Consider the following 24,569-nt stretch of genomic DNA (forward strand, 5'->3'; position numbering starts at 1 on the left):
CTTCATTTATCTGTGGATTGTAATCTTCCAACCCTGATGTTTGTAGTTTACAGATCTCCTCACCAGGTTGGTCAACCTGTTGGCAAAGAAGCTCTTTCCCAACTTCTGAGAGAGAGAGAGCAGAGAGAATAGAGATTGGTCATTCTTGCTATTAATGCTAATTGGAGAACACTTTTTAGATTTTGTACAGGTGTATATTTATTGGGTAATAGTTATTGGATACTGTGGTGGGTTGACCCTGGATGGATGCCAGGTGCCCACCAAATCTGCTCTATCACTCCCTCTACTAAGCTGGACAGGGGAGTGAAAATATAACAAAAGGCTCGTGGGTCGAGATAAGGACAGGGAGAGATCATTCACCAATTAGAATCATGGGCAAAACAGACTCAACTTGGGGAAATTAGTTTAATTTATTACCAATCAAATTGGTGTAGGATAATGAGAAATAAAACCAAAGCTTAAAGCACATTGCCCCCACCCCTCCCTTCTTCCTGGGCTCAACTTTACTCCCAATTTCTCTACCTCCTCCCCCTGAGCAGTCCAGGGGGACAGGTAATGGGTGTTGCAGTCAGTTCATCACACATTGTTTCTGCCGCTCCTTCCTCCTCACCGGGAGGACCCCTCACACTCTTCCTCTGCTCCAGCGTGGGGTCCCTCCCACAAGAGACAGTCCTCCATGAACTTCTCCAATGTGAGTCCTTCCCACAGGATACAGTTCTTCACAAACTGCTCCAGTGTGGATCCCTTTCACAGGGTGCAGTCCTTCAGGAACAGGCTGCTCTAGTGTGGGTCCCCTGCGGGGTCACAAGTCCAGCCAAAAAACCTGCTCCAGTGTGTGCTCCTCTCTCCATGGATCCACAGGTCCTGCCAGGATCCTGCTCCAGTGCAGGCTTCCCACGGGGTCACAGCCTCCTTCGGGCGCATCCACCTGCTCCAGCATGGGGTCCTCCACGGGCTGCAGGTGGAGATCTGCTCCACTGTTAACCTCCATGGGCTGCAGGGTGACAGCCTGCCTCACCATGGTCTTCACCACGGGCTGCAGGAGAATCTCTGCTCTGGCGTCTGGAGCACCTCCTTCTCCTCCTTCTTCACTGACCTTGGTGTTTCTCACGCATACTCTCACTCCTCTCTCTGGATGAAGTTTCCATTGCATAGGTTTTTTCCCCCCCTTCTTAAATATGTTATCACAGAGGTGCTACCACTGTTGCTGATGGGCTCAGCCTTGGCCAGCAGCAGGTCCTATTGGCTCTATTGGACATAGGGGAGGCTTCTAGCAGCTTCTCACAGAAGCCACCCCTGTAGCCCCCCTGCTACCAAAACCTTGCCACACAAACTCGATACAGATATGTAAATAACTATTATTGAATATGTTATCTACTAGGCTCTAATTTTATTAACTAAAAGCTACAAAGGGAAGGATGAAGAAATCATATTATAACATTATACACTAGAAGCTACAAGGTGAAGGATGAGGAGATAGAGGAAGAAAAGGGTGATTCACATGTCAAGAGCAATTGTTTTCCACAAGAAACCCAACATGACAGACAGTGGTTTAGAATCTGCTAGTGCAAGGCTGTGAGAAAAGAGTACTTAGGACATCAGAACAATGGCACTGCCACAGCAACCTTGGGGGTGTATAGATGAAATGTTAAAGAATGAAAGGTATGCTACAGAACTGGAAATGAAAGGCCCTCAGTATTGCACAGGGTAAAACATCTAAGCCACCATGAAACACTCAAGCATTTTCCCTTCATGTGCAGGTTTGAGAACACTACCTGGGCCCCCATGCCCTTCACCCTCACCCTTGATACACTCAGGGTCTTCACTGGCCATGTTGTTGATGCATGTACAGATGAACAGACAGGAATAATAGTCCAAGAGTTGCACAAGCCTCAATGGTCTCTCTGCAACATCCCAGAACCAAGTGCCTGGTAAGCAGAAAACCTCCTGAGACATCAAGTCAGGTTGGCAGATGGGTGCCTCTACTACATGCAATATCAACCTCCTTTTCTTCTTTGTGCAGACATTTGGTTGAGGCTTATTTGGCTCTGACACCTCCCCTGAATGGGGCTCTTCTTCACCTGTTGCCAGGGCATTGTAGCTGTTCTGTAACTGCAGAACCAGAGGTGGAGAAGAAGCCTTAGATGTGTTGCCAGAAGTGATAACTTTCCAGCCTCCCAGGTGATGAGTGGATTGAGAGCAGCCTTGTGGAGAAGGACTTGGGGGTATTAGTGGATGGAAAACTGACTATGAGCCAGCAATGTGCACTCACAGCCCAGAAAGCCAACAGTATCCTGGGCTGCATCAAGAGAAGTGTGGCCAGCAGGTCGAGGGAGGGGATTCTGCCCCTCTACTCCGCTCCCATGAGACCCCACCTGGGGCCCTCAGCACAGGAAAGACATGGACCTGCTCGAGTGGTTCCAGAGGAGGGCCACGAAGATGACCAGGGGGCTGGAGCACCTTCCCTCTATGAGGACAGGCTGAGAGAGTTGGGGTTGTTCAGCCTGGAGAAGAGAAGGCTCCGGGGAGACCTTATAGCGGCCTTCCAGTACTTCAAGGGGGCCTACAGGAAAGATGGGGAGGGACTCTATCAGGGAGTGTAGTGATAGGACAGGGGTAACGGTTTTAAAATGAAAGGGGGTAGATTTAGATTAGATATGAGGAAGCAATTCTTTACTGTGAGGGTGGTGAGGCACTGGAACAGGTTTCCCAGGGAACTTCTGGCTGCCCCCTCCCTGGAAATGTTCAAGGCCAGGTTGGATGGGGTTTTGAGCAACCTGATCTAGTGGAAGGTGTCCCTTCCCATTGCATGGGGTGTTGTAACTAGATGATCTTTAAGGTCCCTTCCAACCCAAACCATTCTATGATTTTATGTGACTATGATCTTGGGAGTTTCCATCCACCATTTCTTTGAGGGTAGTCTCTATCTGTCCCTCCATCCTTGAAATGCAGGGCTTAGGTTCTTGGCTCTGTAGAGTCTCAGCAAAGACCCTTTCAATATCCTGCTCATTCTCCCTGATGATGTGCAGCCTTCTCACCTCCTCTTGCAGCTCCTTCATCTGATGATTCAGTGCTTCAACCAGAACACATCTCCAAATTGTTTCTAGCACATCAGAGGCCTCAACCCAGACAGAATTCCTAAGGGTGGATGCCGGCATCCAGGTCTCTGGCTTCAGGGTGTGCCTGGGGCCTCCTCCTGGGGCTGGAGACACACAGAGTCCTGGATGGCAGTATTCTCCCTTAGGCCCAAGTGTAAGGTCCTGCATCTAGGTCAGGGCAATCCCCAGTATCAATACAGACTGGGGGATGAATGGATTGAGAGTAGCCCTGCAGAGAAGGACTCGGGGATATTGGTGGATGAAAAATTAGACATGAACCAGCAGTGTGTGCTTGCAGCCCAGAAAGGCAATCATATCCTGGGCTGCGTAAAAAGAAGTGTGGCCAGCAGGTCGAGGGAGGTGATCCTCCCCCTCTCCTTCACTCTTGTGAGACCCCACCTGGAGTACTGCGTCCAACTCTGTGGTCCTCACTACAAGAAAGACATGGACCTGTTAGAGTGGGTCCAGAGGAGGGCCACGAAGATGGTCAGAGGGATGGAACACCTCTCCTATGAAGAAAGGCTGAGAGAGTTGGGGTTGTTCAGCCTGGAGAAGAGAAGGCTCTGGGGAGACCTTATTGCGGCCTTTCAATGTATAAAGGGGGCTTATAAGAAAGACAGAGAGAGATTTTTTACCAAGGCCTGTAGTGACAGGACAAGATGCAACTGAAAGGGTAAAATTAGATTGGACATATTATCAAAAGTAGTGTGGTAAATTTAATATAGCTGGATTTTACTAAAACATTTGATATGGTACCACAATAAAATTGTTAGTTAAGATGAAAAAAAGAGAATAATGCAAGATTTTTAACCTATATGAGGACTTGGATAAAGTTGTGACTAAAAGCAATATCGGAAGAGGAACCATTAAGCTGGAAGGAATACTGAAGTTCTTGAAAGATTTGTGTTGGGATGGATTGTAATATATTAATGATATTCACTTAATATCCACCTGATCATAGGTCTGATCCATTATATGAAAAATCAAGCTTAGTTGTAAAGCCTTGGCTAGCAGGGGACAAAGGACACGAAAGAATTGCTTATGTAAAGCCCATCTGCCACAGGGAAAAACTACTCAACTCACACAGTTTAAACCAAATCAGTTGGTTTATTGATTTATTAGCAACGCATGATTAATTTGCAATCAGTGAACTACATTCAGGATCCATATCAACAATACAACAGAAAAAGCACAATACGAGACACACAGAAAAGTTCAGTAAACACCTACACCTGAACACCTAAATCCCTTCTGTAACTAATCCCAAAATAATCCCATGCGCGCGCGCGCGCACACACACACACACAAAGAGGCAGTGTGGGTTACAAACACATACGCCCTTCTGGGAGTGTGTGTTTCCCTAATTGCACACCCCTTCTGTGGGAGATGTGGGTGCTCCAGCTTTAGGTGTGCCTGTGCTACTCCCTACAACCCTCTCATCCACATGCTGGTGAGAAAGCCCCCCATGAGGTCACCTACCCGCTAGTTGGATGCAGGCTATTCACAGCATCCCACAGGAAGGAGGCTTCTCTGCCAGGTCTAAACAGAGGTTGAGATGCTGGAGGGGCCACATCTGTCAGTATCAAATACAGTTTTGAAACTTGCTGTTTCCAGTCCAAGGCTTCTCCTCCCTTGTTTCAGATTTTCATGCTGCTTCTATTCTTTTCAAGCTGACTCCTCCTTTGTTTCAGAAATCTCTTGGCAATTAATTCCCAGGTTACTGTTTAATCCAGCTGATGGTTATTTTTCTCTTTAACATGATCAGTTTGGGGCAAATGCCCTCTCAATCACACTTCCATTCATTCCAGGTAACACCCACCAGGTTATATCATTCCTACACCCTGTGCTTGTAATATTGCCCCTATTAGTTTGCAATACATTCTGATTTTACTTCCACACAGGTGATGTTTCCTTCTTCTGTGATTTCAGCTGGTGATATTTGAACCAAAAGCAAATCCATCTATATGGGGTATCACTTTTCATGTTGTTTGTGGACACTGCCACTTTCTATCCCCATACATCTCACAATTGATTAATCTGATCATATCAGATTGTTGTATATCAGAACTGTTGGGTGTAACACTGCACCATTGTGAATTTAAGGACACTGTGGGCCAGTTTCATTGTTCTGTGTCAAAGCATTTTTAATCAACATTGTTGGAGGGTTAACTGCCTTTTTCCTGCACATCTTATTTTCCAGAACCATCCTGTTGACCCCAATCTTATAATCCGTTGCAGCTGACAACTACCTTGTTTCAAAGATAAAGAGGGTGTCTTAACTTTTCCTAGTAATCAGTCCATTTCCTTCTGCCACCACCCCATCTGTACTTGAGACATCAATGCTTGTGTTTCCATATTGAGTAGCTGTTGTATTGTATAACATGTTAAGTTCTTTAAAGAATCATTTATTGTTCCTGCCAAAACAAAACCTGCTGTTGTGGTGGCATTAAACAATTTCTGTTCCAATACAAATTATAGTTTTACAGCTTGCACACCTCCTTGCAAAGCAACCCTGCTTGATTCTATCCACATGCCTATAAATTTTACTGCATCTTGGAGTTGGGCTTGGAGGCTTCCCATTTGGGTTCCTATGTTTAGACTTTCTAAAACACTGCGTGTTCCTGACAGGTCTCTTGCTTTTCATAAAATCCCCTGGCCTTTCATCATACCCCATAATGCATTATTTGTGAGATCATTACATTATTATGTTTTTGTTAAATTTCATTTGAATATATTCACTCTGAGGGCCCTCACCTCTTTCTTTTCCTAACAAAAATGATTGCCAGGTGTTTGCATTAGTCTTGTTAATGTCAGTTTCCGGAACGTAATATACTGTAGTCAAATTGACCCAGGTTTTGTTGCATTGGCTCAATATTGCCCTATCCAGCTATCTCCTAAATCTAAATAAACTGTGTTATTTAACTGGTTTTCCATAAACACATTTCCCTTTTGACACTGTTGGTTGTTTTTCCTATATTACCAAATTATTCCTGATTTACTGTTGGTGCCTAATTCTTCATTGTTGGTGGTTCCTCCACTTAGGGAAATGTTGCATCCTTTGCCTGATTCCCACACCACCTTCTTCATCTTCATGCTTACTTGATTCCCAGATGACTCCATCCCATGTTTCTGGATCCCAATCCTCACTCTGAACTGTCATTAAGTCTTCCAAGTCCTGTTTCCCTTTGTTCTTTTCCCCGTGAATGTGTTCTGCCTTTTGTGCAGCCATGACCACTGCCACCTGCACTAGCTTCTGAGCCTGCTGAGCATTCTTAGCTTCAGCACTCTTGGCAGCCTGTTGCAAACACTTCATCCTTTCTTTATAATCAGCATTAAGTTCCTTCACGTTCTGACTCTCATCCTCCTGACCACCTACAACAAAGTAACATCTTCTGTTGACATGGAGACAGTAGTGGATATTGTTTACCTGGACTTCAGCAAAGCATTTGACCCTGTTTCCCACAGCCTTTTCCTGGACAATCTGGCAAGATACAGACTGGATGGGTCTTCTACAAGATGGGTAGGAAATTGGCGAACAGGCTGCACTCAGAGGGTGGTGATCAATGATTTTTACTCAGGCTGGCAGCCTGTCACAAGTGGGGTCCCCCAGGGATCAATACTGGGCCACACGCTGTTCAACATCTTCATAAATGATCTGGACGATGGGATTGAAAGCACCCTCACCAAGTTTGCTGATGACACTAAACTGGGTGGTGAGGCAGACATGTCAGAAAGGAGAGCCATATTACAGAGAGACCCGGACAGGCTGGAAGATCGGGCAAACAAGAACAGTGTGAAGTTTAGCAAAGACAAATGCAAGGTCCTGCACCTGGGATGACATAACCAAAGAGCTCGGTAGAGGCTAGGATAGGTGTGGCTGGGGAGCAGCCTTACTGAAAGGGACCTGGTGGACAACAAGCTGAACATGGGTCAGCAGTGTGCCGCTGCAGCAACAAAAGCAAATGGGATCCTGAGCTGCATCCGCAGGGGGCATTACTGGCAGAGATAGAGATGTGATCATCCCACTCTACTCAGTGCTTGTCAGGCCACATCAGGAGTACTGTGTCCAGTTCTGGTCCCCACAATTCCAGACAGACACAGACAGACTGGAAAGGGTCCAATGGAGGGCCATGAAGGCTGGAGAACCTCTCCTATGAGGAAAGACTGAAGGAGTTGGGTCTTTCTCCCTGGAGAAGAGAAGGCTCAAGGGGACCTCATCACAATATTCCAGTACTTAAAGGGCATCTACAGAGAGGATGAAGGCTCTTTCATCACAAGGAGCCACATGGAGAAGACAAATGGCAATGTGTACAAGTTGCACTGGGAGAGGTTTCATTTCGATATTAGAAAGAAAGTTTTTACAGCGAGAACAATCATTCACTGGAACAACCTCCCCAGGGATGTGGTAGAGTCCCCATTGCTGGAGGTTTTGAAGATGTGATTGGACAGGGTGCTAGATGATCTCATCTAGGTTCCCTTTCCCACAAAAGGTTGAGCCAAATGATCTTTCAAGGTCCCTTTCAACCTGGGCTGTTCTATGATATACGCCTGACTCCCTTCTCAAAGTGTGGTCATTAATAGCTAACACAAATAACTACATCAATCACCTGTCTTTATCATACCATTCCTTGCTTTACTTACTACAGAAGTTTTCCCCCATCCCTTCAATAACAACATAGAATCATAGAATGGTTTAGGTTGGAAGGACCTTTAAAGGTCATCTAATCCAACCCCCCTGCAATGAGCAGGAACATCTTCAACTAGATCAGGTTGCTCAGAGCCCCGTCCAACCTGACCTTGAATGTTTCCAGGGATGGGGCATCTACCACCTCTCTGGGCAACCTGTTCCAGTGTTTCAGCACCCTCATCATGAAAAATTTCTTCCTTATATCTTGTCTGAATCTACCCTCCTTTAGTTTAAAAACATTACCCCTTGTCCTATTGCTATAGGCCCTACTAAAAAGTTTGTTCCCATCTTCCTTATAAGCCCCCTTTAAGCACTTAAAGGCTGCAATAAGGTCTCCCCAGAGCCTTCTCTTCTCCAGGCTGAACAACCCCAACTCTCTCAGCCTTTCTTCATAGGAGAGGTGTTCCATCCCTCTGACCATCTTCGTGGCCCTCCTCTGGACCCACTCTAACAGGTCCATGTCTTTCTTGTAGTGAGGACCACAGAGTTGGACGCAGTACTCCAGGTGGGGTCTCACAAGAGTGAAGGAGAGGGGGAGGATCACCTCCCTCGACCTGCTGGCCACACTTCTTTTTACGCAGCCCAGGATATGATTGGCTTTCTGGGCTGCGAGCACACACTGCTGGTTCGTGTCCAATTTTTCATCCACCAGCATCCCCAAATCCTTCTCTGCAGGGCTGCTTCAATCCCTTCATCCTCCAGCCTGTATTGATACTAGGGGTTGCCCCAGCCTAGGTGCAGAACCTTGCACTTGGCTTGTTGAACCTCATGAGGTTCACACAGGCCCACTTCTCGAGCTTGTCCAGGTCCCTCTGGATGACATCCCGTCCCTCAGGCATGTCAACCACACTCCTCAGCTTGGTGTCATCTGCAAACTTGCTGAGGGTGCACTCAATTCCACTATGTCATTGATGAAGATATTAAACAGTACTGGTCCCCATATGGACCCCTGAGGGAAACCACTTGTCAACAATCTCCATCTGGACTTTGAACCGTTGACCACTACCCTCTGGATTCCACCATCCAACCAATTCCTCATTCACTGACCAATCCACCCATCAAATCCATATCTCTCCAATTTAGAGAGAAGGATGTTGTGGGGGACCGTGTCAAAGGCCTTACAGAAGTCCAGATAGATGACATCCATAGTTCTTCCCTTGTCCACTGTGGTGGTTTAGTCCCTGCCGGGGTCTGAGACCACGCTGCCGCTGCCCCTCCCCCACAAAGGGAGTGAAATACAAAGCCCCGGGGCTGAGATAAGGACAGGTTTAATACAACAGTGCAACAGCAACAAAACAAACAACAACAATAACAATAACAATAACAGTAATAACAATGAACAGAGCAAGATATGTACCGATACAGCAGTGAGAGCAGGGAGATTGCATAACACATGTGTTCACTGATTCTCCCGAGCTTCCGCGCTTCGGCGCACGGAGGTGACGTCAGCATGGTATTGAATAACCCGGATAGAGCTTCCCCCCCTCTGCTGGGGAAACTTAACCCTATCCTAGCTAAACCAGGACATCCACTGATGCAGTCATTCCATCATAGAAGGCCAGTAGATTGCTCAGGCAGGACATGCCCATGGTGAAGCCATGCTGGCTGTCTCAAATCACCTCCCTATCCTCCATGTGCTTTAGAATAGCTTCTAGGAAGATCTGTTCCATGATCTTCCCAGGCACAGAGGTGAGGCTGGCAGGTCGGTAGTTCCCAGGGTCCTCCTTTCTACCCTTTTTAAAAATGGGTGCAATTTCCCCTTTTTCCAGTCACCAGGGGCTTCACCTGACTGCCATGAATTCTCAAATATCATGGAGAGTGGCTTCTTATTATTCTTTGCATTCCTTGCCAAGTTCAGCTCCAGTCGCATCTTGGCCTTCCTGACCCCATCCCTACACAACCGGGCAGTGTCCCTATACTCTTCCCAGGATACCTGTCCCTGCTTCCACTGCCTGTGCATTTCCTTCTTGCCCTTTAGTTTGACCAGCAGGTCTTGACTCAGCCATGCTGGTCTCTTGCCTTCCTTTCCTGATTTCTTACACCTGGGGATTGAGAGCTCTTGTGCTCTATGGAAAGCGACCTTTAAGATCTGCCAGCTCTGTTCTGCTCCCTTGTCCCTGAGGGCAGTTTCCCAGGGGGTGCAATTGACTAACTCCTTGAACAGCTGGAAGTTTGCTTTCCTAAAATTCAGGGTCCTGACTTTACTCTTTGCCTGTCCCATATCCCTCAGGACTCTGAACTCCACCAGTGCGTGATCACTGCAGCCCAAGCTGACTCCAATCTTGATGTCACCGATTAGCTCACTTGTGTTGGTGACCAACAGGTCCAGTAACGCATCCCCTCTGGTAGGGCTGCCTATTACTTTACTTAAGAAGTTATCCTCGATGCACTCCAGGAGTCTCCTAGATTGCCTACAGCTCGCCATGCTACTTTTCCAGCAGATGCCGGGGCAGTTGAAGTCCCCCAGCAGGACAAGAGCCTGCAAGCACGATGCCTCCTGTAGCTGGAGTAAGAAGCCTCCCCTCGATCAGGCGGCTTGTAGTAAACACCAACCACAAGGTTCCCTTTGTTGCCTCGGTCTCTAATTCTTACCCATAAGCTTTCAACCTGCTCGTGGCTATTCTTCAGACAGCTCTTCACAATCTATCCATTTCTTGACATAGAGGGCAACCTCTCCACCCCTCCTTCCTCACCTGTCCCTTCTGAACAGCTTGTAGCCATCAATAGCAGCGCTCTAGTCATGGGATTCGTCCCACCAAGTTTCAGTAATGGCAACTAGGTCATAGCTTTCTAGCAGCACAGTGGCTTCCAACTCCTCCTGTTTGTTGCCCATGCTGCATCCATTGGTGTAGAGGCACTTCAGCTGGGCTGTCAGAAGTGTCACCTTTTTAGAGGAACACACCTTAATTCCTTTGAGGTATTTCACCGGTGTTCCCCTGTTGGCTCCTATTACCTCAGGACCCCCCAGCTCATCTCCATAAGACTTCAGGTGTGCTCCAGTGTATCCAGCACGTCTCACAGCAACAGGCTGAGGGCCCTTGCTAGCACCCCGTCCCTCAAACTTTGGCATGTCATCCCATGGCTTGTCACGGGCGAGCCTGATATTATCCCCCCTCCCCCTTCAAGCCTAGTTGAAAGCTCTGTCAATGAGCCCCACTAGCTTGTGAGCAAAGACCCTCTTCCCCCTTTGAGAAAGGTGAATCCCATCCAACGCCAGCATGCCTGGTGCCGAGTAGACCATCCCATTATCGAAAACCCCAAAATTCTGGTGGTGACACCAGCCACAGAGCCATGTATTAATAGACTGGGTCCATCTGTTTCTTCCAATGTCACTGCCTGCAACTGGAAGGCTAGAGGAAAAAAATAACCTGTGCCCCAGATTCCCTTACCAACCATCCCAAGGCCCTGAAGTCTCGTTTGATTGCCCTTGGACTACGTGTTGCAGCTTCATTGCCGCCCACGTGGAAGAGCAATAATGGGTAATAGTCTGAGGGCTGTATCAGGCTAGGAAGTTTCCTAGTGATGTCCTTAACTCAGGCCCCATCAAGGCAGCAGACTTCCCTAAGAAGAGGGTCTGCCTGGCATATTGGACCCTCTGTTCCCCTCAGAAGGGAATCATCTACAACTGTAACCCATCTTTTTTTCCTTGTGGAGGTGGTCACAATAGGGGGGGGTAGGCCTTTCTGACCTTGGCAACACCTCTGGTGTAGATGGACCATCATCCACATCATTAATTGACTGACCTTCCAAATCCAGAGCCTTATACCTGTTGTATAGGGGCACCTGGGAAGGCAAGGTAGGCAAGGAGGGGGTTCACCTGCCACCCCGAGCATAGACTTGCCTCCATTCACTTGGAGGATGACAGGTTCTCTCTTTCTTCCAGCAGGGGCAGGATCTTTGTTCTGTTGGATCACTACTGGGGCGGGCTGCGTGATGAGCAATCACATTGTGCATTACCCGTTTGTACTTACTATTATTATTGTTTTGTTACCATCACGAAACTGTTTTTTATTTCAACCTACGAGTTTTTCCTTTTTGTCTCTCCACTATTTTTCCTGGGTGGGGGAAAGGGTGAGCGACCGGCTGTGTGGTGATTGGTGAGAGAGAACCTGCCTCCTTTATATACTGAGCATAATGTCACATGATATGGAATACTCTAGTGGCCAATCCGGACTGCCACTCCAGCTGTGCCCCCTCCCAGCTCAAAGAAAGTTAACTCTATCCTGGTGAAAATCCAGTCAGGCACTCCAGCTGGGCTCCTTATCAGCTCAAGAAAATGAACTCTATCCCAGCCGAAACCAGGACACCAGAGATACAAAACCAGGAAAACATTAGGAAATTGTACTTATTAGCCCCTCTGATAGCCGTGCTTTTTTGCACTACACCGTTCTTACTGTTGTCTCTAGTAAGAATTTCTAACACCAAATTATGAGTGGGATAATATTTAATTAATCTTTTGGTATCTATAAATGTACTGTCTTTGTGTCAGATATCACATTTGCCCTCTTCGTAATTTAGAATTAAAAGCACAAGTGGGGAAAAACTTGGGGATGATGCTGGTATTTTTAGACATAAGCATCATCTTTACAGACCTTATCTGCAATGTCTATTGTGTTTTGGTTTTGGATTTTGTTGCAATTATTTCTACACTTAAGAAACTAATATCTGCAAGTTAGAAAAGGTGACCTTGTAGGTGTTAAACCTTGGTCTGCATTTGTGATATAAGAGAATTGTTTAGGTTGTTAGGAAATTTTTATTGTACCCCTTGAGGTGATTTAAACACATGTTTGTGCTCATATATAAAAAGATTTAATGGGCAATGCATTGGACAGAGTCCTAATGCAATAAGCGGTTCTACAAGGAGTCTGCAAAGATGCGGCATGAGACAATTCCTTATATAAACTTGCACCTGTGCCAATCATGTGAGTGTGGGTATCAGGCAGCATCATGCACCTTAGCCCGTGTTTGCTTCATCCCCCATTGCCAGAAGTATTTACCAAAAGTGACCCTTGAGCAGTTGCATTCCACGATTGTTACAAGACAATACTGTGGCATTTCTTATCTCATCAGGCATTTTAACACATTCTGCAGTTAGGCCTTCTTGCCCTCCATGCCAAATCATTTCTTTGTCATGAATTACCATTGCTGAGCAGTTACAATTTGAATTTCCCCTTCAAGGGGAAAGATGGTTGAAATGCATACGTCCAGCATTAATGTCTTTTTTTTAATTTATTTTCAGTTCTGATCCTCATTTTTAACTTTTCTGACTTTCATTGCCTCTGAAATTGACAATGTCCACATAGGCTGGTATAGAGATTAATTTGTAATTCTTTTCTTATGTTTTTAGAAACCAAAGTTTCTCTATATTATTTTACCCTTTGAAATTAGGAACAATTTTGCGGGAAATAAAAGCATGTTTTTACTGAACTAGGAATTTATATGCCAAATGAGATCAAGCTGAGCCCTATCTGCTCTGTTTGCACCATGGACATGCATGCTGCCTTAGACTCCAAAACCATCTTCTTCCTCCTGTGAATGCTTTCCTTTATTTTTAATTTTCAAAGTAAGAGAAATTATTAGTCTAGAAACCTCAGAAGTTAGGTTTTCCCTTTCCTGATTTTTAAATGAAAAAAAATTAATTTGATCCAAATTCCTCCACCTTCCCTACAATTTCAATGTAGTGTCCTCTCTTGCAGTAGTTTGTTCGTTAATGCCTTGGTGACATTTCGCTGCACCTGTTAATTTGCATTAACTTTGCTTAGATACTGTGGTGGTTTGACCTTGGCTAAATGCCAGGTACCCACCAAGTCGCTCTATCACTTCCCCCCCTTCCCCTTTTTTCCTCAACAGGGCAAAGAGGGGAAAGAAAATAAGATAGGAAACAAACAAACAAACAAAAAGCCAACCCTTTTGGGTAAAACAACAGCAGTTTTAATATAAGCAAAGCGAAGCAAAGGTCCGCGCGCAGAAGCAAAAAAAAGAAAACAGATTTATTCTCTACTTCCCATGAACAGGCGATGTCGGGCCTTCTCAGGAAGCAGGGCTCCAATACGCGTAGTGGTTGCCTCGGAGGACCAAGGGTGACCCCACCCCCTTCCTCCTTTCTCCCAGCTTTATACTGAGCAGACGTCATATGGTCTGGAATATCCCTTTGGTCAGTTCGGGTCAGCTGTCCTGGTTGTGTCCCCTCCCAAGATCTTGCCCACCCCGTCCCACTGTGTGGGGGGGGAAATGTCAGAAAGAGCCTTGGTGCTGTGTAAGCACTACTCAGCAGTAGCCACACCACCAGTGTGCTATCAACACCCTGCCAGCTCCCAACATAAAACACAGCACCATGAGGGCTGCTACAGGGGAAAACCAATTCTGGCTCAGCCAGACCCAGTACAGATATCAACAGTTGACTTCTACCAGATCTCTATGACCATAAAAACTCTGTTGTATGATGTGGTGTGCTTCTGTGATCCACTAACTCTGTACTAAGCTCATTAGACATAGACAAAGTAGTGAGCGCAGATAACTTCATAGAACTTCCTCCTCTTAGTAAGTGGTTGTTAACCACGTTTAATAAGGCTGATAAGAAAGTTGGAGGGTTGGGTCCTTGTGTCCTGCCCATGTTTCTTGCTTGAACAGAAGACTTCCCATATTTTCGGTGTGTAGCATTTTCATCATTAAAGCTAAAAATGTTTAAACTAGTACTTGTAGCATCCTAGTTTTGACAAATGAATTCAGGGGAGAGGAGTTTTCTTTGTATGTCAAATCGTTTTCATTTGGACAACACGTGCGGGACAACCAGATGATCAGGCCCAGTCAGCATGGTTTTATGAAAGGCAGGTCCTGCTTGACAAACCTGATCTCCTTCTACGACGGGGTGACCTGCTTATTGGATGAGGGAAAGGCTGTGGATGTTGTCTACTTTGATTTAAGAACTTTGATGCTGTTTCCCACAGCATTCTCCTGGGAAAACTGGCTGTTTGTGGCTTAGATGGGCATACGCTTCGCTGGGTAAAAAACTGGTTGTATGGCCGGGCCCAAAGAGTTGTGGTGAACGGAGTTAAATCCAGTTGGCGGCCGGTCACGAGTGGTGTCCCCCAGGGCTCGGTTTTGGGGCCACTCCTGTTTAACATCTTTATTGATGATCTAGACACGGGGATTGAGTGCACCCTCAGTAAGTTTGCAGATGACACCAAGTTGGGTGGGAGTGTTGATCTGCTTGAGGGTAGGGAGGCTCTGCAGAGAGACCTGGACAGGCTGGAGCGATGGGCTAAGGCCAACTGTAGGAGTTTCAATAAGGCCAAATGCCGGGTTCTGCACTTTGGCCACAACAACCCCCAGCAGCGCTACAGGCTTGGGGAGGAGTGGCTGGAGAGCTGCCAGTCAGAGAGGGACCTGGGGGTGTTGATTGACAGCCGGCTGAACATGAGCCAGCAGTGTGCCCAGGTGGCCAAGAAGGCCAATGGCATCCTGGCTTGTATCAGAAATAGCGTGGCCAGCAGGGACAGGGAAGGGATCTTACCCCTGTACTCAGCACTGGTGAGGCCGCACCTCGATTCCTGTGTTCAGTTTTGGGCCCCTCACTACAAAAAGGACATTGAATTACTCGAGCGTGTCCATAGAAGGGCAACGAAGCTGGTGAAGGGTCTGGAGCACATGTCGTACGAGGAGCGGCTGAGGGAACTGGGGTTGTTTAGTCTGGAGAAGAGGAGGCTGAGGGGAGACCTCATCGCCCTCTACAACTACCTGAAAGGAGGTTGCAGAGAGCTGGGGATGAGCCTCTTTAACCAAGTAACAAGCGACAGGACAAGAGGGAATGGCCTCAAGTTGCGCCAGGGAAGGTTTAGACTGGATATTAGGAAGTATTTCTTTACAGAATGATTTGTTAGGTGTTGGAATGGGCTGCCCAGGGTGGTGATGGAGTCCCCATCCCTGGAGGTGTTTAAGAGTCGGGCTGACATAGCACTTAGGGATATGGTGTAGTTGAGAATGGTCAGTGCTAGTTAATGGTTGGACTAGATGATCTTCAAGGTCTTTTCCAACCTAGATGATTCTGTGATTCTGTTTCAGAGGTTTCCTCAAGTGACTGGCTTTTAGCTGTGTTATAAAATAATGAGTAATGTAACTGGTCATCAGTAATGTAAATAGTAATTAGTTATACCAATCAATACTCTGAAGTCTTCAAGCATACAAAATAAATAGTTGTGATTGATACCCTGATCAAATTATGGCGTATGTAGCCTTACATGAAAAATAGGATTGCTATTTCTATCTATTCCTATTTAAATAATAGGGAAATGTCTGCCATCTACTCTTGTCCCTCAAGTGGGGTTGTTTACCCAGTGTGCAATACACCAATATACACCCAGAGCAGAGGTATTTCTTTATTCCATGTCTGCGCAGAGATGGGTGCTAGGTAGTAATTCCACAAAGCTAGCACACCGCACAAAAGAACTTCAATGTATTTATACACTTCAGACTACCTGAATACACATTTACTGTAATGACCATTGGGTAGTTTCTTATCGCTTTGTCCCTCATTGGTTAACAACGTGTCTTGTCTCGATTTAAAGTTACAGTGTCTTAATTCTTCTGCGCAAACTCAAAGCGGGGGACACACACACAATGTTTTCTTGGTCTTAAATTGAGTCGGTGGTCGCAGTCTCCCCCCTGCCGCCTTTATCTTTTTCCCAGTTACTGCTGATTTTCTTCTCAGACAATTATCCATCTTGTGGCACCTCCTGGGGCAGGCTGTTCCCTTCCTATCAATCTTTTTAGCGTTAACCAGACATGCATTGTTTATACAAAGTTGGAGTAACTCCCTCCCTTATCTCCAGGTTCCTTCTTTTGATCACACCACTTTTAAATCAGTGACTTACCCTGTCATTGTTCTATTTATAAGTTTAGAATGAGCAGAGTATATAATTTCCTAGACATCACTGCTAGTGAAGTCAAATAATCTTGGAAAGGGATAAAAATTAAAATAAATTTAACAAAAGTGAATAATCTCTCCACCTGTCTGGATTGCTGCTGGAAGGTTATAAATACAAAATAACCTTATCATGAAGGTGGGTTTTTTGGATTTGTTTGGGATTTTTTTAGAGCAACTTCACTGTGAGCTGCACTTGAATAAGATTTGTAATTAGCACACTAGTGCTAGGTGTGAGAACTATGACTAGAGCAAGCATGCAGGACTCTTCACTCAACCCATGTAAATGTCATTTCAGTGTTTGTTGAGAAGTATGGAATTTGCCAAAGAAATGTGAACATCTTGCAGTTTCAGCTTCATTGTTATCTTTCCTTTCTGGTTTCATTAGTTTCAAATACCTGAAGGGGAAAGAGAATTGATAAAAAGGAGTGGTATTCCTCAAGGAATTTTAACCTATACAATATGTACGTATTCACATGTGAACACACATGGGAATGAAAGGATAAACTAATACAATAGTAGTGAACTATCACTCATCTTTCTGTCACAGTTAATTCTGTTAATTTATTCTGGTCACTCTTGCTCTTCGGCATGTAGTCTGCTAGTTGCTAGTCAAACATAAATAATTACTGCTCATGCTTTTTTATATGGTGGCTATAGAGTTTATTATTTTGTAATTATAGAAGTGGAAATATGGATTAAAAATCAGAGAATGTCATTCAGAAGTAATAATTTTCTTCCACCATACCCATAACAGTAATTTTTTATTACATAAATATTGTCTTTTCAAACATGCAATATGGAAACATGTACACAAAGGGAGCAGGAGGTAATGTTTCTGTGATAGGAGATTCTGGGAAAATTGTACAACAGAATAAGTTGTTACTGATCTGGGTAGACAAAATTAAAGGGAAGTACATCTGGTTTTACCATTTACATGACAAACCAGGAGACATGCTCTTTCTGGGATTTTTTGGGGGAGGTTGGATTTTTTGTAAGCACTTTGAAGACTATATTTCATATCTACTATAATGGTGCAACTGTATATTCGTGTTTCCATTATAGTATTAGCTGCTGAAAGAGTTTTACTACTTTATTTTTTAAAAAAATAATTTAGTTTTTACCAGTTTTTGCTTTAATGGAAAATGTTTTGGTTTAGTTTTTGAGCAAGTACAGAGTGAGAATGACTACAAAATAACATACCTTCTGGCTTCTGAAGACACAGTTTTGTCAAAATATTGGATGACTCCACAAGTCATCTGCTAATTGTGTGCTAATTTTGCAAGTAACTTGTGCCTTTTAAAGAATTAGCTTACATCTGCATGATATATGTTCTAAGACAGAATTATTAAAAGAACATTATTAAGTTTGTGAAGTCAAGCAGGCAGAAGGTAAGTACAGCCTGTACTGCCATGACAGAGTACTGGTTTAATTTGTTTTTTTCCACAGGATCTTTGCCTCATATCATGCACTAGATGGGCAATGATCACTTAATGAACTATGGGGACGGATTCCCGTGCAGGCCACAGGAGACAAGACCACAGACAATCAATATGATTGGAAGTCAAGCTCAAACTTTATTATCAAGCAAGCCCTTATAGACTCTTGTGCCTTCTAAAAATAGCAGCAAGCCCTTATATACTGTTGTGCATTCTAAAAATAGCTCCCCTCGGTACTTTCCACAAACATTGCTACCCGCACACAGCCAGTAGATAAGTTCCTGCTTTTGCAATTCCAAAAGGTCCCTTCTTTATCAGTTTCTTCCTTAACGAGCACATTCTTTTCTTCTGGCCTTCTTGTAACTATTTCTTGTTTTCAGACGTCGTTAATCTTCTGACCCGAGTGCTGGTTGTACTTTTCCATTGTCAGTGTGGGCGGAAAGTTCAGCAAGCCAGCATGTGCACCCACATCTCCCCCCTTTCTTTTTATTAAAGCCTCCCTGCTATTTTGCACACAAGACAGACAACATCTCATTAAAACAGGAAGACAACATATCAATAATCCCACTATTATTATTGGTCCTGCTAACATTCTCAAAAGCTCTGTAATCCACTTTGGCTACCCTAGACTTCCTAAAAACTCATGCAAAGGAGAAGAAACTTGCTGAATCTTATGCATATTATCTTGCAGTTGCTGAAGCTGATTAGATATCGACTGAGAGTGATCAGAAAGGTTCATACAACACATGCCCTCAAATTCTTCACATCCATGTCCTTGTGCCAGTAACAAAAATCTATAGCCGCTCTATTCTGCAAAACAGCATGCCTTACACTATCTACATCCATCAACAAATTACTTATTATAGTAGATGTTAAATTAAATTGTTTTACACTCCAACAAGCCATTTTATTCAAGGTGGATAGGGCTTTTGCAACCCCTACTCCTGGGGCCAAGAGAGAGGCAGCAATAATCTCTCCAGGCCCCCATAATTCCACTTGGTCTCGGCAATCTGGGGTGAGTTCATGATGTGTTATGGCCCATTTTGATCTTTGATGTTTTTTAAGGTTCCTTATACTAGGGGCAAATAAAGTCAGCCTTCCCAGGTAGCACGGACCTCCAACTACTTTGGCAGGAATCCCTCCCCACGCTCGATCCCCACATATTAAAAAATACCCAGGTGGTAACCTTTTAGCCGAACCATTATTCCATATTCCTCCTTCTTCAAGATGTAGGCCCATTTTAGAAGCGTGCTGACCACCACAAAACCAAGTTTCATTTATGGGTATTGTGACAGGAGTCACATTCTGCCAGCCTTCCCATTTCGATCGATTTTCCCAACCCCAGCGAGCCCACAGTGTATCCCTCCCCCCAACTCGTATACATCCCCAGGGCTGATTCTGGGTGTTATTTCCACTTACTGGGGGAAGAGAGCCTCTCAGCTCTAACTCTTGTAACGGAACAGGGGCTGTCTGATTGAGATAATTCACAATATGTCCCTGCAGCATAAGCAAGCCTGCTTGTGGGCAACTTTTTGTTGCCTGTACTGTGTTGTTATACAATGCCCAACACGTCCCGTTAACGTCTTCTGTTCCCTTATTTATTCTTGCCATATTTTTAACAAACCCTTTAAAGTCCTGAGCGCTAAAATATGGCATACTAAACAAACAGGTCCGAAATGGGTCGGTAGCAGTTGCTAAACCTAGGCAAAATGCCTCCTGTCCTGATTGATTTGCCCAGGTTACCCAGAAATTCTTCCACGGGTCAATTGAACTAATTCCCCATAGTCCCTGGCCCATTCCGCCATACAGCGGCAGCAACTTCTCACAGCTTAGTACTTTTCCACAGTTCAGTGTTGCAGCTGTCCACTGTTTTTCCCTGCCACCTTGGCACAACTCAGCAGTTTCTTATCTATCTTCCAAGGCCTGTTCTTCATCAAAGCCTAGCTATTGCTCAGAGGCTGTGTAAGGCTGACAGGCCGATGCCTCCCACATCTCCCCTTTCTTTGTTTTGCAGCTGTACCTACAAACATGTTTCAAAGATTTATCAATTAAGGGTTAGGCAAACTTCAAAAACCACAGCATACTTAAAACAGTTCCACAGAAGGCTAAAAACAATACAGCAGTTACAATTACTAGTTAAAGAGAGTAGGCTAATTTCACTACCCATAATTAGGGGATATGACTAAATACTACAAAAATAAACAGTAAGGAAAATACGAAATAGCACACTTACTTAATGGGGTACTAACATTCAGATCCGCAATTGCTGGGGAACCCTGGATGCAGCGAGAATTTAGAGTGCCCTTCCTCGCAAACCGGAAATCCTACGCGATGCGTCCATCCGTAGGTGAGGCATCCAACATCGCTGCAAGCAGGTCCAGCCTCTAAATCAGCAGGCCAAAATAACTGGCAATTTTCTTTGAGCGGAAACATCTGATCTCATCCTCCTGTTGGGTTCCACCCAGAGCCTGGCCACCACTCAAGGGGGAAAACCAAGGGAGTTTCTAATAAGTTTAAACACTTCAGTTCTTAATTCTTAACATGGCTAAACAAAGGAAGTTGAATACACACATTCGTACAGCATTTCATCCTTATTAATAACTACATTTTGTCTAAGCTGCATCTTTCACTAGTGACTAGTAAGCCTATATATTTCATTAAGGAGTTGCAATTACTGTCAGCATTTTCTCTTAAAAGAGTTGGCAACTGTAGTGTGATTAAGGACAGACATAGTGTATTTTGTCCTATTGCAGCAGCAAGCATTACCCATACATTCTGCTTGAATGATCAGTCGAAGAGACCGCAAACTGTCGGCACAGGGGCACCCACAGCACCCACAGCCGGCTCCTGAGTGTCCACCAAAAGCTGCCTCTCACGCCTCAGGTATGGTCGCACACACCTTGCCGGTAACCACCGGGGACCGTGACCTGTGGAGACACAAGCATAACCTCTTCCCCCGGTTATTAAAGGATATGGTCCTTCCCAGTTACCACTTTCCAGGTTTTTTGCTAACACTTGAGCCTTGCCCTGGACTTCTTGTTGATCTGGTATCTGCGACGAGAAGTGATGCAATATTGGTGGCACCTGTGAGACAGGGGAAATGTTTAAAAAGTTCATGGCATATAATGCCTCATTTAGCCTTTCGTGAGGTGTAGATAGATACCCTCCATCTCCCCCTTTTTGTTGTTGCAATAGACACTTTAGCGTGCCATGCGTACGCTCCACAATGGCCTGTCCGGCCGGTGAGTGGGGAATGCCGGTCAGATGCTTGACTCCCCACTGTATGGCAGGACGCAAACACTGCTCCAGAAAAGGTATCAACAGACACATGTACATATTTTAACATTCTAAATGCAGCAAAGTGAGTGACGTCAGATTGCCATAATTCTGAGGAGGTGAGTCCCCGAGGGTTGACACCACTAGCTGTTGAAGAGAGGGAGTCCTTCTGGCATTCAGGGCAAGTCGCAGTGATGTCTTTAGCCTGACGCCTTGATAAAGAAAACTGGTTTTGTATTGCCCTGGCGTTTTGGTGGAAAAATTGCATGTGAAAGCCGAGCTTGCTCAAAGACATTTGTATTAGCCACTGTAACATGTGCATAGTAACCGGAACAATGCTACACACAGGTTCCTGACCAGTAAGGAATAGTAGGCGCTGCCTACCTTTCATGATCAGTTTGGCAAACATTTCTGGATGAGCAGTGACTGTCTTGTGCATTTGGTGTGACAAAAAAAAAAAATCCATTCAATAATAACAAAAGGGTCACTAAGTGTTTTATCCTACTGAAACAGCAGAGCATAGGGCTGCCCTGGAGGGTTAAATAATATCAGTTGATACGGATGGCCGGGCACACATCGCGATGCTTGTCTTTCTGACATGGCGTTAGCCACACGGTGGAGATCTTGTTTCGCTTTCTCTGTAAGTACTCTGGTTGATGTCAGTGAAGGATCTCCTCGCAAAATATCAAACAAACTATGCAGATCATCATTAGTTAGGCCCAACAACAGCCTTAAACAGTTTATTGCTCCCAACAGTTTCTGCAAATAATTTAAAGTCTTAACATCAGTTTTAAGTTCAACCTGTTGGGGGACAATGGTCTGTTCACAAATTCTCCACCCCAGGTACTGCCATGGTGATGATCTCTGTACCTTTTCAGGTGCTATTTGTCACCCCATTTGAGATACTGAGTCTTTGGTTAAAGCAAGAGGCTTTTCCATGATCTCCTGTGTTTCTGCTGCTATGAGGATGTCATCCATATAATGATATATAACAGCCTGGGGGACCTGCATTCTAACAGGGCTCAAAGCCTTTGCAACAAACCACTGACACATCGTGGGACTATTTTTTATGCCTTGTGGTAAAACAACCCAGTGGTACCGTCTTGCAGGTTCACTAACATTAATACTGGGAACAGAAAAGGCAAATTTAGGTGCATCATCCGGATGCAAGGGAATGGAAAAAAAATCAGTCCTTTAGATCCATTATTACAAGATGGCAGTTTCGGGGAATCATTGTTGGGGAGGGCATTCCTGGCTGTAACGTACCCATATCCTCCATGGCATCATTAATGTGTCGGAGATCATGTAAAAGTCACCATTTACCACTTTTCTTTAAAATAACAAACACCAGGGAGTTCCAAGGACTGGTGGTAGGTACGATATGTCCTGCACTTAATTGTTCCTGAATTAAATCCTTAAGGTGGCACAACTTTTCCATTGGCAAGGGCCACTGACCCACCCACACAGGTGATTCTGTTTTCCAGGTTAGTTTCAGGGTGGGTTTAGGGGTGGGTTGTGCTGCAGTGGCCCTTAAGACAAATTTGATCCAATTTGAGTTCCCCATCGAGCCATACAGTCACGACCCCATGATGTAATAGGGGTTTCCAATATAAATGGATGAATATTTGCTACCCAGTTTTCTGGGCCCCTTACATGAATGTGATATTTGTTTTGAAATGTTACAGCGTGACCACCAACCCCAAAAAGCACTTGAGTTACCCGAGCTAACGGCCAATCTGCTCACAGATATTAAGGTCACATCCATGCCAGTATCTAAAATGCCTGTCAGTTCAGCAGATTCTTCTGCTTTAGTGAGGGCACATTTTACCAGAGGTCGACCTTGTGTCACTGTCTGAGCCCAAAATATTTGAGGAGTACCTGCTGATCCAAATCCTGAGTCACCCCGGCTTCTCGGCATACTATTAGGGGGAGCCGCAGTAAAATAAACAAGCTGAGTAATTTTTGACCCTTTTGTTACTGAACACGGGGGTCCAGGGGTCCAGGCCATAATTCTGATTTCCCCTTCATAATCGGCATCTATGACCCCTGGTAAAACAAACAACCCCTGTAAGGTTGTAGATGATCTTCTGACAATATCCCCCTCAGGCAGATGGTACAAGGGTGCCCTCTCCCCACAGAGTACGCACCTAAATTCAAGACAACAACTAACACAGAATTACTGCCTCCCGCTAGAGGAGATATTTCACCTGTGACACTTAAAACACTGAGCCCGAACAAACAGGCAGCACCACTGACCCAGCGGGCGGGCACTAGGGCGCTCTGTACTAAGGAATGTTCACTGGTCCTGCACTACCCCCCCACTGGTACAGAGTCTGCCCTGCGCTTCGTTCCTCTGCGGCTCTTCCCTCGCGGGATAACGGAACTGCGGGTCAGAGAACTCCGCACTCCGCAGCTGCAGCTGGGCTGCGCCTCACACCCGCAGAACAGTCACACACCCACACAAAGGGGCCCTTACACTTATTACTCACACAACATCAAATGACAAAGACTACAAACATCAAACCACCGTTAAGAATATATAAAGCCATTCCTTACTGATTATGTGGTGTTGGCAGACAAGGGACGCCGCATCCCAGTGTCAGCAGCTTCTGTAAAAACTGCCGCTTCTGGCGTTGGGGCGGGGCGGGCCGAGGGCGCCGTGCCGGGCTCGGCCGTAGGCGGTTGCTCCGCGGTGGGGGGGGCTCGGGGAGGCCCGGGGCCGCCGCTGCCAACTCCGCGCTGGCAGGTGGGGGGGGGCGAATGCTGAGTACAGAGATCCACACACTCGGTTTCCAGATAGAATACTGTGCCGGCGTTAGTACCGTTTTTAAAAGTGCCAGCCAATCCCATGGGACCAATTGATAGCCATGAGCGATTGCCTCCAGTATACCTGTTGTAAAGGAGTTTTGAAGCCCGTCCTCATTAACGCTTTTCTGTCGTTCTTTAATAACAGAAAAATGCAGTCCTTCCCAACGTGGCTGACGTCCTGGCTCATAGATTACAGGAGCAACAATCTTTCTGGCCATGTCCATATCCCCTTGCGCCAAGGCTTCTTGCCTCACTTTTACCCACGGATCATCCCCAGCTAAGGGAGGACACAGGCCAGGTTCTCTTTTAGGATTTACAGGGTCAGGGTCTAAAAGATTATC

The 24,569-nt window shown here is 45.4% G+C and overlaps 1 protein-coding gene across 3 annotated transcripts in view; it reads left to right on the forward strand.

Annotated features, from left to right (window-relative positions):
• LOC141917748 (SWI/SNF-related matrix-associated actin-dependent regulator of chromatin subfamily A member 2) overlaps positions 1–24,569 on the forward strand; it is a 225,979-nt gene that overhangs the window by 187,034 nt on the left and 14,376 nt on the right. The window lies entirely within an intron of this gene.

Source organism: Strix aluco, chromosome W (assembly GCF_031877795.1).
Source record: "Strix aluco isolate bStrAlu1 chromosome W, bStrAlu1.hap1, whole genome shotgun sequence".
NCBI classification, from domain to species: domain Eukaryota; kingdom Metazoa; phylum Chordata; class Aves; order Strigiformes; family Strigidae; genus Strix; species Strix aluco.